This window comes from Cibotium barometz, chromosome 14, assembly GCF_041138505.1.
Source record: "Cibotium barometz isolate CiBa-2024 chromosome 14, ASM4113850v1, whole genome shotgun sequence".
Taxonomy (NCBI): Eukaryota; Viridiplantae; Streptophyta; class Polypodiopsida; order Cyatheales; family Cibotiaceae; genus Cibotium; species Cibotium barometz.
The window spans coordinates 1,143,062-1,147,427 of record NC_141059.1 but is presented as its reverse complement, the minus strand read 5'-3'; the positions used below and the strand labels follow the sequence as shown (position 1 = coordinate 1,147,427).

The 4,366-nt window shown below is 35.7% G+C and overlaps 1 long non-coding RNA gene across 1 annotated transcript; it reads left to right on the top strand.

Moving 5' to 3' along the window:
• Positions 1–1,233: 1,233 nt before the first annotated feature.
• LOC147631530 (uncharacterized) lies at positions 1,234–2,590 on the top strand. Its single transcript, XR_015267310.1, has 3 exons — positions 1,234–1,444; positions 1,554–1,649; positions 1,796–2,590. It is a non-coding gene; the product is annotated as an uncharacterized LOC147631530 (long non-coding RNA).
• The last annotated feature ends 1,776 nt before the right edge of the window (positions 2,591–4,366 follow it).

Here is a 4,366-nt window from a genome sequence, read left to right as displayed (position 1 = left end):
TCATAAGTTTACTGTAATTTTATTAGCATAAAAGCATAAAAAGGTCATTTTCTAACCTCTAGCTTAACTAGCATAGAGTTTGATTTTTGAATTGAGAATTTATCAATGAGAATATATGATTCCTATGACTAATTCAGCACCTCTATTTGAATAAGAATTAGTCATAGGAATGACCATTCTTTTGGATATATATATATATATATATATATATATATAACATCCTAATTAAGCATAAAATATAAACTTTTTATGATTAATCATTAGAATTCTTATAGAAATCTTAATTTGCATTGAAAAACAATTCATTTGAAACTTCTCAAGCTTGAGAGGGGTTGAGAAGTGAAATCATTGAGAATATTAAAGAAAACCATGAAATTACATCTTACCTCTTGATTTTGCTTGCTCCCAACCAATCAATTGGTTTAGTATGTTGAGAAGAAAGCTCCAAGGATTGTTGAAGAGAGAGAAAAGCTCCAATCTCTCCAAAAGTAGAGGATTTTTAAGAGATAATAGAAAATATCATTATTTTAATGTAATACTGGCATGGTATAGTTCACACACTTTTTTTACAAAAGACTAAGATCTATTTATAGGTGAGAGAGGCCACTAACTGAGTCCAAGTTACTAAGTTCTAGAATTTTTCAGCTTTAGTTTGGATGAATTTGGAATTATAGATGTGGATCAGTTTGGCTCCGTTTTTTATTTGGTTTGATCCAAGAGAGAGGAGAGATAAAAATATCACAATTTTTTTGAATTAAAAACTCATCCATATGTGTGAATTAGGTGCCTACCTCAAGAGTCTCCCCCTCCTTACCAAGGTATCAAAAATTCATCATTTCTCCAAAATATCTCATTTTTTTAATAGTAATATCTCTTAATTTTTAACTAATAAACCTTGTACTCGGTCAACTCTTCATCTTATGTGAGCATTTACTCATTTTTGGGTATTTTCTTTTATTCTTTGGATTTATCTCATCACAACACTTGGATTAATCCTGTTGGTCCATAGGAACCTTAATTGGACCGTAATCCAGAAATTTTTGAAAATCTAGACCCTTAGGCTAAGGTTCCTTATATCATTTTTAATTGATTCCTAATGCATATTGGAAAGTTCATTTTGAACTTCTGTTTCAAGGGAAACCATTTTAGACACTAGAAGGATTTTAATATCTAAAGATATCTCAATTTTGGATTATCTCTCTCTAGATATTTTCTCTCTCTAGGTCAAAATAGGGTAAAACAAGATCTTTCTTCTATTTCAGAGAGGGGAATAATTACAAGAACAGAAGGGGAGGTTCTTACACCTTTACACCTCAAAAGCTGGAGGGAGGAATCTTACAGAGATTGTAAATAATCTAAAAAAGAATGTTCTGGATTATCAGCTTCCTGTGCTTCTTCTTTCTGCTCCTCTAGTTCGGGCTAGTTACTCTGACCATATAGTCAGGTAAGGGCACCTCGGCATTGTGCACGACCCACATCTCTGGAAGATTGCCCTTGTGCCTTCTGTGCAGATTCTTTAAATCTTCCAGAGTATTTCGTGCTTTGTCTTGCAGATCATACAGTGGTTGCTGGCTTAGTGTGGCACAATAGTTTGCTGAAATGTGCCACTATTTTCTGCAACAGCCGTCGCCATGATTTCGAGAGTACAGGTAAGTCACTGGTTTGCAATGTTTCCACTACCTTAAGTATACATATGGAGCATTTATGTAACTCATTTTCTAAAATCTGTAGACCTCCAGAGCTCCTTTATCATTTCGTCACTTGCTTTTTAATATTTCTTGTACTCTTCCTGCAGTCTTTGAAGATTTGACTTATACTCTTCCATTCAATTTGTTCAATCTGGTCGAATCCTAAGTTGCCAAATCTTCCAGTTGGGCATTTCACTCTTCCACTTGTTGATTCACTAGTTTTATCGCTTCAGCTTCATTCTTGAACTGCTCCGCATTATGGTAAAAGGCTCTAGCTTGCTCTTGAATTAAAACATACTGCATTCTAAGTTGGTTTAATGCCGGATCTTTTGATGGACCAACTCGATAGTCTTTACCTTTCCCTGCGGATTGCTCTTGAGTTATCTCTGTGGCTTTCTACTAAGTTTGTCCAACTTCTCCAAAAGGTTGAGCTCCTCCGGCTCCTTCAACTTCTCCGCCAGATTCACCTGCTCTAGATTCATCATCTTGCTATTGTTGTCGGAGGACACCCGGACATCATGTCATTTGAATAATCTCCTTGAATTCCTTGAGGTAACCTGCGTAGAGACTATCCATAAGCTCTTGAATGCAAGTTCATATGTGTCGACTTCACTCGTGGCGGATAGCTTGTTTACTTTTGCATCATCTAGTGGATCCAGAGCACTGACTTTACTTTGTAAAACCGGTAGAGTTTCTCTATCATTTCTTGCCTGAGCTTCATGCTACTCCATGATGGTAAACATGTGCTAGCTTAACAGATGGTCACTTTGTAGCTCAGCATCTGTACATTTCTTTTGTAGGGTCTTGATCTCCTACTGCATCTGCACTTTTTCCTGTTTGAGTTGTGAGAGAGCTCCCTCGCCTACAAATCAATAATATTTCTTAAATGTGTTTGTTCCCAAGTTTACTCTATGTTTGACTGTTGTAAGTGTTTACAATTCTTCCTTTGTTTTCTAGAGCTCTTCTTCGATGTCATCTACTCCCTGCTCTACTGAAGTGAAATAGCTTTATTTATACATAGGGAGAGATATTTACAAGCAGCCTGAACCTTTTCTGGATTGATATCCAAAAAAGTGATTTGACTAGAGTCTTCTATTTAACCAGTTGGATCTGAAAGAGAGCCTCAATATATATAAATATAGATGGGTGGTATGAGGGGTCACACTTATCCAGGGGGGGAGATTGAACCCAATCTTGTGTTAGTGATAATCTCTCTCTTATTTTCAAGCTTTCATGTTTATCTACTTCAGTAGAAATTTGTTTATGTAAGGTTCATGCATTTAATTTGTTTCAAGTCTATGGTTTGCTCTAATTTTTGTGTTCGAAAAAAAGAATTCTTCTCTAGGTGTCATAAAGGTCCTTACAGTGGTATCAATGCTTTGGGGACCACTCAACGAGAAGAATTTTTAGACAAAATCCAAAATAAAATTTTTATGAAAGCTTTTGGAGCAAAGGAGGCCATGGAAATTAATTTTGGGGACTTTTAAAGCTTTAACAAATCAAGAAATCATTGCACGGGAAGAGACAAAAGGCTGCAAGGCACTGTCAACTGTCGAACCTCACATATTTAGATTCTACTCTTCAAAAGCTATCCATTGATATATAACACGATAGGGTTCGGAGAAGGGACAAGATAGATACCTAGAAGATTCCTTTTTGCCTGGGGAAGAATCATGTTAAGTGATTCTTGCCCAGGTAAAAAGGAATCTTCTAGGTATCCGAACCCTATCGTGTTATATATCAATGGAGTAACGTGAATCTTTCCCAGGCAAAAAGGAATCTTCTAGGTATCTATCTTGTCCCTTCTCCGAACCCTATCGTGTTATATATCAATGGATAGCTTTTGAAGAGTAGAATCTAAATATGTGAGGTCCGACAAATTTGGAGTTCGTTTGCAAAAATTTTATCCGGTGCCCCCTTTTTGGAGGAAATATTCCGGTCAAACTTTCTTACAAGGCCCAAAAATGACCTCAAAAAATTCCTAATGATTTAATCAAGGGTTTTGAGACCAATTGAGCATCAAGGTTCTCCACATTTTGGGCTTCTTTGACAACTTTTCTCGAGTTCTACCAAGCTCACAAAAGCACTTATGAGCTTTTTGGTACTTAAAGTTGTTGATTCTTACTCCGTAAAAATTGGTATAACATACGAGTTTTATCAAATTTGAAGCAAGGCCCATAAGTATTATTTTGCACATATTATTTTCTTGTTTATCATGATTACCATCAAATTTTTACAATTTTATTTTTCATTCTTCATTCCACATTATGTCAAACCCACAACCACCTTCTATTCCAGAGTAACTTCTCTCACAAGCTCAATTAAATGAGGAAAGAACAACAAAGAGATTGTGCAGGTATATGTGGATAAGTTTTGGCAAACTCTTACTCAACTAAACGCCATTAAAAGAGTGAGATCGAAGGACCAAAAGTAGAAATTTAGTGCCGTATTTCAGAAGCCTACTCTTAGAATGGGAAATGAATATGTTTCAACCTCATTCTCTATCCCACGGTAATCTCTTTAGCTTACAACTATGAGCGAAAGAATGTAGTTCCAAGGGAGAAGAAACCACCTCAGTATTCTTATGCTAATAAATTTAAAAATTTTATTCCTTTTTGTAAGTTTAACAGGACACCAACGATAATAAATGTTGTTTCTACCAACAATAATCGTGGTAC